Genomic DNA, 14,096 nt, shown 5'->3' with positions numbered 1-14,096 from the left:
TCAGCACTTTGGGGACAATCATTAAGACATTAGCCTGTGTCTTCCCAGTGTTGGCGTCCTTGAAATAAATGCCTTTCTTGTTTCATCACCCCTCGTTTCTCTGCCTTTGGATTTTACTTTGGATTTTATCAGGGCAAGTCTCCAAACCTGATCTGCTTGGGACTCTTATGGCCAAGTGCTCCTGCAGCCTTAGGCTTCAGTTACAACATATATTTGATTCTTAGTTCAGTTAGAAGGAGCACTGAAGAGCAGAAGAAAGTCTTCTTCCTCAATAGCTGCAATGTTACTTCCTTTAGGAGATAGTTCTGACGCTTCTCTGCCAATGTCACCCCTACTCTCAACACACTTTATTTTTATTTATTTTTTATTTTTTATTTTTTTTCAACACACTTTCTTTATTGCCTTGGCTCACATCTTTGTTTCAAATTTCTCTATGACTTTCTTATCAACTCAATTCACCACCTACCCATCTCCACCCCACAGATACCTTATATATTATTAGATGCTCAGTAGTTGGGAGGTAATCTCTTTCATCCAGATGTTAAAACTAAAAGAAAGATTTCCTATGTCCTAAGAAATATCATGTCACTATCATCATCTTCCTCACCATTCATACTTACTGAACTTTTCAGGTAGGCCTGGATAAGCACTTCATATGTTCATATGTATCATCTCCCGCAATTCTCACAAAACATTATAAGCTAATTACTCCTATTTCTCTTTTATAGACAAATGAATGAGGCTTAGAGAGCTGCATTATTTTGCCCAGATTACAAAATAGTAAGTGATGAAGACAGATTTTGAAACCACACGTCTCCAGGGCACAAATGTTGCCCCTATATTCTGTTCCTTAGAACCAAAGAAGATTCCTTTTTTAGGTGTATTCTTCCAATCGGACATTTCCCTAGTGCATACGAAATAGTTTGGATTTGAGTAGTTTAGGGGTTTTTTTGTTTTGTTTTGTAATTTTCCATAGACAATTGACAAAATAGCAATTGCCATCCTTAGAAACTCTGTTCAGACTTCCAGCATGACATAAACATTTCTTCAGGGAGCATTTCATTCAGTTCTTTAGGTTTGTTGCTTTTTTTTTAAGATTTAGAAATATTTTTTTTTTAATTTTTTTTTTTAATTTTTATTTATTTATGATAGTCACACAGAGAGAGAGAGAGGCAGAGACATAGGCAGAGGGAGAAGCAGGCTCCATGCACCGGGAGCCCGACGTGGGACTCGATCCCGGGTCTCCAGGATCACGCCCTGGGCCAAAGGCAGGCGCCAAACCGCTGCGCCACCCAGGGATCCCGATTTAGAAATATTTTTAATTGGGATTGTTATGTTGACATTTGTTTCTCATTCCTCATCATCAGCTCTTTAGGTTTTAATGCTCGAATTCAAAGGGACAATAAATGGAGGAATCAAGTCCTAAGTTCGCGGAAATGATTGGACCTGATCTTTCATGTTCTTTGTGCAAGAAAGCCAACTTCTATTTAATTTTTTTAACTCTGTCAGTTCCTCCATGGAGGTTAGTTTGTTTTCACTTCCCTTCCAAGGTGCTCTGGAAAGGGCCATCCCCCACTACATGATTCTCTGGACCCTCTCTACAATGTCCACCTCCTCACTTGCAACATTTTTGCTAAGGGGATTTGATGTCATAAATTATCTTCACTTATTAATTCTCTATGAACTAAATTAATTCTAAAATAGATATTTTATAATAAGGTGGGTCTCTCCTTTGTCGACTCCTGACTTGGCACTACTTACTCATTCCTTTGGCTCTACTGAGAAATCAAAATGTTCCTCCTAAATCTTTCCCCTAAAAATAGTTTCTGTGTCATCAAGCAATTACATTTGCATTTTCTTAACCTTTCATTATTTGTCAGTCTTGTCACAATTAAGGAAGGCAGTGGAAGACCTGTTATCATTTGACCATTTAGTAATACAGAACACAATGAGATTAGTGATAAATCCTATCGAGGAAATGTTCTGGTTGAAGCAACCCAATGAAAGACTGGAGGTTCTTCCTATGTAGCAGCAAACTCTTATTGCTCTTTAGGAACTCTAGAAGTGAAAAACTCCAAATTTCTCCAGAAGAAAGAAGAATATAACTGTAATTTAAAGAAAAGTACCTCCTCTTCCTCCTCTCCTTATTTTTCTTCTCCTTCTTCTTTTGTCCTGATCTTTCTTCTTCCTGTTCTTCTCGTTCTTCTTGTTCTTCTTGTTCTTGTACTTGGTCTTCTCCTCAATTCTTCTTCTTCTTTTCTTCTTTGTGATTCTGATGGCATTGAGCACAGCCCAGTAAAAGACAAATGAACAAGCTTGGTAAGTCTGATATGATAAAAAGTATGGTAAACTTTTGATGAGCAGACATTTTAGCAACTAGACTGTCTCTGTCATTATTTTTGCTTTCCTTTTCTGAGAGCAAACAGAGAATGTGAAGTGACAGAATTAGATTAACATCTCAGCCCCAATTCCAAAAGAACTATAATGAGGAATAATTTACTCAGCTGATAATTTGTTTAACCCTGATCTCACTTCATTTGTGTTCTTTAAGTCTCTGGATCCATCTATTAATTTTTTATAATGTTCACTATTCTAATCACTAGGACAGATTAACATTTCTAAACTTCCTCTTACTACCTTCTGAGAACTGTGCCCTATTATTTTAGTTCTCTACTATTGAAAGTTTGGGGATCAATTTGTTTTATTTCAAATAGTATTTCTCATGAGTAATTGGATTAATCAATCAAAAGACAAGGGTTCTTGTTGATATACTGGTCATTTGGTCAATAAAAATAAACTTTTGAAAACTTAAATAATTAATTTGATGAAATCATTGTTTGAAATATAATCTTAGAATCCAGGCATCTTCACTCTAAGAGCTTTAAGTTGAAGATGTATTTCCAGAGAGGATACAAAAGAAATATGGGATGTAGCTTATAGCCCTCAAGGAACAGATTATCTTCACTGGAGGGTAAGGCTTGACTATATTTAGTAGAGTAGTGTGTAAAGAAGTACTACGTTCAACATTTTACTGCAAGACTATCTGATAGAAATAAGTGACACGTATCTTATGGACCTGGAGTACTAAGGCAAGGATTAAGCTGTTAGAATAAAACAGAGATTAAGAGGGGCAAGGGGAAATGAGCAAAAATGGGGTCTATGTGCATGAGTGACTCTCCCATAGCTAGGCTTGCAACTATTATCCTATGTGTGTTATCAAAATAACTATGAAGAGAGAAATGATTGGAACAGAATGATAATAACTCTTGTATCTTATTTGAACCTCTTTATCCTTATGAATTCCATTATTTTAAAATGCGGTATTTCTTTTTAACATAGAAACTATAACACAATTAAAAGTTGGTTTACTTTATAAGGTAACCTCAGGTGTTGTTGCAAAATAACCAACTTACTTTTCAAATTATATGTGTAGGTCTCATCACACATTTTTTGATACTACTTTACCTCCTATTTTTGTACATTGTATTGTCTCTTTGGCCTATATTTTGTTTTCACATTATGTATTTCTCAAAAAAACCTTCAAATAGGAAGTCAAGTTAAGAATGAAATAGACCATGAAAATTCTTGAAAATCCAATGCATCATACATAAAGCAGATAGTACAGAGCAGTTCAAACAATGACCACAGAGTGGCATTCTAGCATCATGCACGATGCAAGAGTCACACCTAGATGCATCATTGAGGTAGAATGAAAACTAGCTCCAAATGTGACAGGATTTTCCCTCTAAGGAAGTCACCTGAGACACCAGGGTCTAAGCTTTATATTTGGCTGTGCAATTAGATTTTCCCTGACTCATATCTAATTATATTCTTCCCTTGGCAACTGCCTTTTTTCCCTATTCAAACCTCCTTAATCCTCAGGCTAGCTGGGAATCAGCTCACTATTTAACTTCTTGAACAATTCTCATTCATTTCTAGAATCAACTCTGTCACTACTCCCCAACCAGTAGCAGTCCGGTTTCCAGTGCCAGCTCTCTACTAAGACTAGCTTTCAGTGAGCCTCAAAATGAGTTTGTATTTGACACTGTTGTTCATCGACTTCTTTTGGAAACTTTTTTCTATTCTGGTGTGGTGACATTACTGTTTTCTAAGTTTATCCTTGCTATTTGGTTGTTTCTAATTAATCTGTTTTACTAGCTCTTCCTCAGGCCCTTCCTGATACAGTTGATTCCTATGGAATCATTCCTAGGCTCAGGAGATGAGGCCACTGAAAGAGAGTTTGTTAGACTCACAAATACCAAGAGCAAGAGGTACCTCTTGCAGTGGATGGCCACGTGGAGAAGCACTGAAGTGGGTCAGGGGCCAGAGGGGAAGGGCACCGTGGGCAAGAATCTGAGTGTGGTTAAAGTGGGAAGAAATAGGGATCCCTAGGTGGCGCAGCGGTTTGGCGCCTGCCTTTGGCCTAGAGCGCGATCCTGGACACCCGGGATCGAATCCCACATCGGGCTCTCGGTGCATGGAGCCTGCTTCTCCCTCTGCTTGTGTCTCTGCTTCTCTCTCTCTCTCTCTCTCTCTCTCTGTGACTATCATAAATAAATAAAAATTAAAAAATAAAAATAAAAAATAAAGTGGGAAGAAATAAAGGTAAGCAGGTTTAGGAGAGGCTAGTGTGAATGATTTCAGCTGGCTCTGGCACCTAAGGTCTGTCCCTAATTGTTGGGTACCTGGCCTTGGGGTGATTAGGTCAGGTGAATACTAGTCCTGAATGTGAGGGTCCAATAAAGGAAAAGATGGCAGGTAGGGGCTCTCTGTTGGTTTACATTGAATAGTGTGTTCAGTGGGTGAATTATTTACTCTCTAGAGATTTACTGACCCTGGCAGGTACAGTCCCTCCAGGGCCAGCAAACCTACAGATGTCAAAGCACCAGAACACAGAAAATAAGACATTTGCTATTTATATACCCTTCCATTTTATTTCCCTGTGCAAGCTTCTGAAGGGTTGCATAAGAGAAAATGGATTAAAGCTCTTCTATGTTGATCATGTTAATGGATGCCTAATATAGACTTTGAAATTTTATCTGTAAGATTATTTACCAAGGGAGTTGCATGGTCTCCAACTATTTGAAAATATTTGAAAATGCTTGAAAATTTGTGAAAAAGATTGAATCTGGAGGTTGCTTAAAATGGGACCTCACTTTCAAAGCAACAGGATGAAATGTGATCTCTCAAAGTGCTAGAGTTTCGCTTGCTCTGTGTTTCCTCATGTTCTTCTCAATAAAACAGGAAAGAAGGTCATAGAGTAAACCAAGTGCTTTTGGCAAGGGAGCAGATTCATTTTGGCCAATGGAGTCAACTGATCTTTCTAGACGTATGGCATTCAAAATACAGATAGCTTGACATACAAAGTTCTTGTCTGATTCCAATGGATGAGTTAGAAATCCTTAAAATTTACTTTGTCTCTGAGGTATTGGTGGTTGTAGTGGATGGTGGAGAGAGCCTTGAATGTCAGATAGACGTATTCGCACACATGTTCGATGGTAGATAGTGTTTAACTTTTTTTCTATGTTCAGATCTCTTTTTCATTTAATTCTTTCATGTCTGCTACCTTTGGCACAATGGTCCTAAGAAGGACTCCCCATTTCCTCTGAAACACTATCCCTTTCAACATAGGATTTATCTGCAGCTTCTTTTTTTTTTTTAATTTTTATTTATTTATGATAGTTACAGAGAGAGAGAGAGAGGCAGAGACACAGGCAGAGGGAGAAGCAGGCTCCATGCACTGGGAGCCCGATGTGGGATTCGAACCTGGGTCTCCAGAATCGCAACCTGGGCCAAAGGCAGGCGCCAAACCGCTGCGCCCCCCAGGGATCCCTATCTGCAGCTTCTTGGGGCTGCTTCAGGGAATGAAGAGCTACAGGAATGAGCAGAGCAGGAAGCTTGTATATCTTAGACAAATAAACCATACATTTGCAAGGAATCTGTAAGACAGAGGAGTGTGGGATACAATACATAAGGGGTGAAGAAGTGACTAGGAAGATAAAAACTACTCGAACACTGTTTATATAGACCACTCAGGCCCAAATTCCCTGTCTTTGATGAGAAGAATGTCTTCTTTCCTTCCAGTCCAGGGAGCATATCTTTCACATCTTACAAAGCAAACATTGATTTTCAGAAAGAATACAGTCTGAATTTATATGGAAGGAGGGAATGTTTTTATCCCCACTTAGCCAGGTACTTTGCTAAGAGTGATCAGAAAATTCTTGTTACTTCTTGAATTTATGGCCAAAGAAAGGAGAAGACTTTTTGCCTCTGTTAATATTTTGCAGTTTGTTGGACACAAAGGATTGTACTACTTTGAGTCTCCAACTTTTAACAAACCCATGTCTGAGCACAGCTAATGATAAATTAATTTACTTTGTCCAGGAGTGTGTCTGAGTTTCCTGCAGCATCAGGAGAGGGAGAGAGAGACACCATGATTCCTACCAAGATGCTACTGCTCTTGCCGTCAATGGCTTTGCTGGCCTTGGGGTCTGCTCAGGACATCGATGACGGTAAATTGGGGAGATAGAAGATCATGCAAGCATGCAGGTAAGATTCATAGAAAAGAGTAAGGTTGAATTGAGCTATCTCAGAGTTCAAGTGCTTGATACTCCAAGAATAGGTTCATCAAAGAGGAGAAAACTTTAGTTTCTATTTTCCACTGCCTGCAAATATCTCTCTGAAATCAGAGGCCTAAATGTCAAGTCAATATCTTCTTGGATTGAACTTTGCTATTTTTGGAAGCATGAATTTTCACTTATTCACTCTATTTGTGTGAAAATAATCATCTAAGTTGATTGAATATTCTAAAATTCATCTAGATTCTCACTTCCTTGTCATCAAACACAGGCCTATATACAAATATTATGAATTTGTATTACATTTTCTTTATCTCACAAAATTTAGAAAGTATTTAGGTCCTATTAATTCTCTCCATTGTATTATCTTTTTTTTTTTTAATACTTCTATGTCTGGTTAGGGAAACTTGTGGCAGGCATGCATATATAGGAAATCCAGAAAGTCCTAGAAATGGGTACTTTCAGGCAATGTTGGAGAAATGTACATAATAAACCAGAAAGGTTAATTCTTTGTGGATCTGTGGCTCTTTTTAACAGAAAAGATGGATGGCATATGTTGAAGGTACCAAATATTCAGATATAAAGTCAAAATCCAGATGAGTATTTCGATGGCTACAAATAGCCAGATATTAGGACTCTTATCAGACAAATGATGAAAAATTGAAAAAAAAAATGATACTTTCTTATTAAATGTTTTGTCATTGTATAGAAAGAGCCTAATTCGAAAACTTGGAATCTTAAAGACATGAAATGCCTGTGGAATCCTTGAGTTTTAAAGCTGTTACCATCCGCTGAGACAAGGTTGTTCCTCAAAATACTAAAATGGTAGTTACTGACTTTTCTGAAAGGCATAGATAGATACTTTAAGAAGGATCTATAAAAGGTTATTAAGAAGTTATTTTGATAACATTATTTGAGATTCACTCTCTATGTTCAAGATTATCTTGCACATAACAATGATCACAGTCAAAAATGGGGCAAAAGAAGGTATTACAGAGCTCAGAACAGGGGAGAAGAGAGGAGAGGCATACTGGGTATGCCAGGTGGTCTGGACCGTGGAGTGGGAAGGCCCAGGGGAAAGCAGAGTGAAATGCAAGGCTAAATCTCTCCACATACTATTTGGGATAATCTAGAAACACTGAATAATCAGTAAGGTTGAAGTGAATCTAGGAAGATAGAGCTGGACATGTGGGTTAGTTTCATCATGTGAAGGGTGTTACAAATGGCAAAGTGAATTTGTTATTTAATCTATGAGCAACAGAGAGATTTTTGAAAAACAATGTGAGGCATGAATTTCTTTGTTAATCTGTCAACAATAAGGAGTAAGTGGCCTGAGAACTCAGGCTGTGTCTTTTCTGCTTGGTCTAGCAAAAGGTGAAATTATACTACTTGGGCATTCAATAAAGTCTGCATAGAAACCTGAGGAGAATGATAATAAGAGTGACAGCTGGGCAGCCCAGGTGGCTCAGCTGTTTAGCGCCGCCTTCAGCCCAGGGCATGATCCTGGAGACTCGGGATTGAGTCCCGCGTTGGATTCCCTGCATGGAGCCTGCTTCTCCCTCTGCCTGTGTCTCTGCCTCTCTCTCTCTCTCTCTCTCTCTCTCTCTGTGCGTGTCCCATGAATAAAAAAAGAGTAACAGCTAGGAGAATACAAAGAAATGGTTGAAAGAAGATGCAACAGATGGTAAGGGATTACTCTAAAATACTATTTAAAATTGTAGAACAGGCTGGCTGGCTCAGTTGGTAGAGCAAGTGACTCTTGATCTCAGAGTTGGGAGTTTGAGATCTGCACAGGGTTGTAGAGATTTCTGAAGAAAGAAAGAGAGAGAGATGGAGAGGGCTTGTGCTCCATTATACATACCAGAAATGTGCAAAAGGAAATACTAGAGGGTATACTGTACTGACACCTTTTTTGCCACAGATTTCACAATTTGTAGAAGGTGACAGATGATAGGGCAGGAAAGGTATTCTAGGATTGTTGGACCATTGTGAGGGCAAGGGATCTGATCATTTCTCCTCATTCAAAGGATCATGTCAAAATATCATACACAGGTATAGGTAGACACAGTGAACCTGAGGGGTGATTTTCCTCAGATATCAGAGATATCTGATGATTATAGATGATTTGATGTCTATCACAGCAAGTTTAGAATGGATGGCAATAGAGAAGAAGCAGAAGCTTTTAAGAGGCAAAATCAATGGCGAGTGGACAAAGAAGACCTGCTAAGCCAAGTACATGCACTGTCACAAAGCAGGGATCTCTCTGCCTCTTCTCTTCTGGGATCTAGGCCCAGGTCACTACCTAGTACCACAGAAACCAGTAATATCTTATTTCTAACTCCATTTAGGGTATTGTACTTTCATGCTTTTTCGTTGAAGTTTGTAGCTAAACTTTATTTTCACTTGTTCCTTAAGATCTGTGCTTTCCTGCCTATGTAGATGATGAATTGTTGAAAGAAAACCCCACGGAATCACAAGTGAAACCTCAAGAAGAAAATGGAGATCAGAATGGCAAGGCGAGCAAAGATGAAGACAAACACAATGGACAACAGAAGAAGCCTCATGACCATGGTGTCCAGGGAGACCAGGCCACTCTATTTAACATAAGTGGCCCACATCACCCACATTGCCCACATTGTCCTGGAGGCCAACAAGGTCCTCAGAGACCAGGTTGCCAAGGTGGTCCAGGTGGCCCACAGGGTCCAGCAGTCCAACAAGGCCCAGGTGGCCAACAACGTCCAGGAGTCCAAGGTGGTCCAGTTGGCCCACAGCGTCCAGCATGCCAACAGGGCCCAGTTGGCCTACATCATCCAGGGACTCAAGGTCATCCAGATGGTCCACAGAGTCTAGCAGGGCAACAGAGCTCAGGTGGCCAAGGTGGTCTAGTTGGCCAGCATGGCTACCGTGGTGTCCAGTGACAAGGAAACCAAGTAAAGAGGACCTCCTATGATTTACTAGGTATTAATTCTATTCATCTCAATAATGTGTGGGAATAATGTGTGGGAATGCACACTGGCACAGCCACTATAAAAAACAGCATGGCGGTTCCTCAGAAAATTACAAATACAACTACAATGCAATCCAGCACTTCCCTTTTGGGTATTTATCCAAAGAAAATGAAAACACTATTTTGCAAAGATACCTACACCCTAATGTTCACTGCATCGTTATTTACAAAGCCTAGCTATGGAAGGAGCTATCCTCATGGCCATGGATAGAGGAATGGACAAAGAAGACGTGGTGTGTATAGACAATGGAGTATTATATAACACTAAAGAAGAAGGAAATCTTGACATTTGAGACAACACAGATGGATCTAGAGAGTACAATGCTGACTGAAATAAGTCAATCAGAGACAGGTAAATACCATATGATTTCAAAAGTATGTGAAATCCAAAAACCAAAATAAATGAGCCAACAAAACAAAACAGACCTAGTTATCCAGTGCCTGCCAGAAGGCAGGGGATGGAAGGATAGTCAAATAGGATTCAAAGCAATTGAAAATGTACAAGAGTATATTTAAAAAATATAAGGTACAAGGATACAAGATATACGTATACATAAGATATACAAGATATACACATACAAGAACATAGGAAAGCAGTTAATAATATGCAACCATTTTGTTTGCTGTAGATGGTAGCTCAATTTTTCTTGGTGAACCTTCACAATGTATAGAAATGCTGAATCACTATGGTGTACACTTGAAACTAATGTAATAATGTAGGTCAAGTACGCTTCTATCCGGGACCCTAAGATCCTGACCTGACACTTAACCAACTGAACCACAAAAGCACTCCTATAAAACTTATTCTTAATCTTCCTTTGAATATACAGTTAATACAAAAAGAAAGTCCTTTCAATTTTCAAAAAATAGCTTTTCCCTCCATAACCAAACAGGTTTAGGCCTGTATTAAATGAGAAATCAAAATGCCCTTTTATCAAAGTCAAAGAATGTTTATAATGATATTCAACAATCCAAAATTTTCTACTGAAACGTCACTCCTTCCCATCAAAAATCAAAGGCAAGTTCATTCATAAGGGGCTGGGAGACTATTTATTATGCAATAAGACTATGTGCCTGCACACTTTGAGACCCAACCACAATATTCTCTCACCTTCTCTCCTTCAACCACATCAAACTCTACAGTTTCTCCATCTCCTACACTGCACAGGCATTTCCGTGGGTTATTCTTGATGGCAGTCTGTCAACAGAACAGAAAGTTTTAAATGAAGCAACATCAATAGTGGCCATAGATTTTATCGCTGCAGTTTATTGCCTGTATTATTACTTTTTTACATTATCATTCTCCCACTAACCTGGATCTCCAAAACAATAACAAAATAAACAAAAAACACTGTAAATCTGTGTTCCACATCATTTTCTTGATTCACACTACCTTTGATAATTCTCCTTCATAGGCAGATTAAACAGAATTTTGGTTACTTGATACTTCTGTTACAGCCTGATGATGATATTGGATACTATTAGTTCCTTCAAATGATTCCGCATCTAAGATTCTGACTGTACCTCTATCACTGGTGGGGCAGGGGCAATGCCTTGATGAAATCTTGCATAAACACACAAATACACCTTTCAGGTAGAGAGGTTTCTATAGACCAGAGAAACTGCTAACCTCAAAAAGAATTGTAACCTATGTGGAGGAGAGGAGGGATGATGAAGAATGGAGAAAAGGAATTTAAAAATGCCAGTGGGATAAATATTTCTGATGGGAATACACAAAATTACCTCAGAAATGAAACACTAGGGCAGCCTGGATGGCTCAGTGGTTTAGCACCACCTTCATCCCAGGGTGTGATCCTAGAGACCTGGGATCGGGTCTCTAAAATAAATAAATAAATAAATAAATAAATAAATAAATAAATAAACCGGGATCGAGTCCCACGTCGGGCTCCCTGCTTGGAGCCTGCTTCTTCCTCTCTCTCTCTCTCTCTCTCTCATAAATAAATAAATAAATAAATAAATAAATAAATAAATAAATAAATAAAATATATTTTTTATAGAAATCATTCTTGAAAAGAAAAAAAGAAGTGAAACACTACTGATAATCATAATGTGGCCTCTTCCATCCTGCCCTCCATTTTAAAGATAAGTTAATACGAGGGTGGTAAGTGATTTACCTGGAGACCTAAAGGCTTCAATCATTGAGTAGCATCTCAAAAAAATAAGCTAATAATGACAGGAGATTTCCACCCTATACAATACTGCGGTCTCAATCAAGTGTTAAAGGAGTCAAAGTTTTGAGGATCTACCTCCCGGAGTCAGTAGAGAACTTTACAGAATATTTTATGTGACTTTTGGGACAGAAAGATCAAAGTTACTCTTATAATTTGCAGTCTTTTTTTTTTTTTATTTGCAGTCTTATTTCAGGAGCTATGTACAATATACCTACAAGGAATTAGAGGAGGGATGAAACAAAATTTCAAAGCAGACACTAAAATTTAAGCACTCAGAAGGCCGGGGAGGTGCTCGCCTACCTACCTGGCAAACAGTCTGTTTGCTCTCACACCCTTCAGTGGTAAGAGGAAGAAATAATGGAACAGAAACCTCAGAGCGTGACTCAGCACATCCTACCCTGGCTCCTTTAACTGCTCTTCCTCTCTCCTGGCCCCTAATCCACCTTCAACAAACTAATATCTCTGCTCTTATCTGCTCTATCCAACAAAGGTGTCACCAATGAGAATTCATCTGAGGTATTCACTCTAGAAGCTTCTCCTACTGTAAAATGTCGGTCTCCCTAGACTGAAATTCTACCAAATAGAAGTTTATACATTTCAGATAGGGAAGTTTTTGTAGAAAGGTTCATAGTCTCTGCCAACTTCAGTTGATGGCAGTGGCTACCTGGACCAACTTGCTAGGAAGGAATCTGAGATGGCTGAGCTCAGCATGAAGGAGGAGAACCCTGCTGGTCAGTGATGTCAAGAACAGTGGGAATAGGGCCTAGTGGGGGCATTTCTGAGTAGATCTGACTTTCTAGGCGAATCAGTTGCACCCCTAGGCATCTATTTTATTCACGTGCTGTCACATCTCCATGCACTTTACAAATCCGTTCATCTGTCTACAATCCACTTTCCCCTTCTGCACTTCTGAGAGTTTTCATTATTCCTTCAAGACTGAGCTCAAACTTTTCTATCTTTATGAAGTGTCTCCTACCTTCTCCAAGGATCTTCCAAGATGAGCATGTTGTGTGCCTCTGGAAATCTGATTCTTGGTCTCCCTCACCATACAGACTCTGCAGCAGCAGCAGAGTGACTAACTAGAGGCAAGAATCAAATGTGAGATGAGTAAATAAATGATTAGTCTCAAGAAAAGTCATAATCTAGGGGTGCCTGGGTGCCTCAGTTGGTGACGCCTATGTCCTCTGTTCAGGTTAGGATCTGCTGGAACTTTGACCAAGATATTGTCCTATGAGATCTCGGGATTCTGTTCTCTTGTTTGCAAAATGGGAAGGATGGTTACAATGACGATGACCATACTGGAGGGGATTTCATGAGTACGACACATGCTAACATGCCAATGGGCTCCCACCCACATAGTAGGACTCTTCTACATGTTGGCCTGTGAGATCAGGTTTAAGATCATGTATAAGGTCTGATATCTGAACATGTTACCTGATACCCTACCTGTGAATGGGTCCTATACGTCTGATATCTGAACATGTTACCTGATAGTCTTCTCAACAGTCACTTTCCTGATGAAATCCAGTACACAGGATTTCATATTTGGTAAGTGGCAGTGTAGGCTATAACTGTGGTTGGCCTGACAATAAATTTGGTAACGATTCCATTATACCAGTATCCTTCACAGACACATGACAATCTGGCCACATAGAGCTTGGCTTTTCATTTTCATTTTAGAAAACACATCCTTTTATTCTTTAAATTTGAATGAAATACTGTTATTTTTACTCCAAGTGCCTCAAGATGACAGACAATGAAGAAATATACAGGAGTGACTGGGTGGCTCAGTTGATTAGGCATCTGCCTTTGGCTCAGGTCATGATCCTGGCTTTTTGGAATGGAGCCTTGAGTTGGGCTCCTTGCTCCGGGGGGAGTCTGCTTCTCTCTCTACCTCTACCATTCCCCCCGTCATGTTGACTTTCTCTCTCTCACTCTCTCATAAATAAATAAATAAATAAATAAATAAATAAATAAATAAATAAAATCTTAAATAAAATCAAATGAAATTTCCTGTTCCATTAATGAGCTGGAAAGAAATGTGAGTGATCCTGGTATAAACCTTAACGTGGAATTTCTATAGAAATAAAACCATTATTTAATAGTGGTTGTGAAAATCATCTGTATTTTCCCATCCTAAAAAGTGAATGAAATCTTTTAAGCAACGCTCCTGTTATAAAGAAAATAGACAACATCTCATTTCTATAGCAATGAGGAAATTGGTTAGGAGGAAGGAAGCTAACCCTGTGTTAGTCAAATTGGTTGGTTTTGTTTTTGATTTTCTTTTTGCTTTCTCCAGTTCTCAAGTCTGGTGGAAGG

The 14,096-nt window shown here is 39.0% G+C and overlaps 1 long non-coding RNA gene across 1 annotated transcript; it reads left to right on the top strand.

Annotated features, from left to right (window-relative positions):
• The first annotated feature begins 2,019 nt into the window (after positions 1 to 2,019).
• LOC140616886 (uncharacterized) lies at positions 2,020 to 11,246 on the top strand. Its single transcript, XR_012017207.1, has 3 exons — positions 2,020 to 2,319; positions 6,385 to 6,549; positions 9,018 to 11,246. It is a non-coding gene; the product is annotated as an uncharacterized lncRNA (long non-coding RNA).
• Positions 11,247 to 14,096: the final 2,850 nt, after the last annotated feature.

This window comes from Canis lupus, chromosome 25, assembly GCF_048164855.1.
Source record: "Canis lupus baileyi chromosome 25, mCanLup2.hap1, whole genome shotgun sequence".
Lineage (NCBI taxonomy): Eukaryota > Metazoa > Chordata > Mammalia > Carnivora > Canidae > Canis > Canis lupus.
This window is presented reverse-complemented; position numbering and strand designations above follow the sequence as displayed.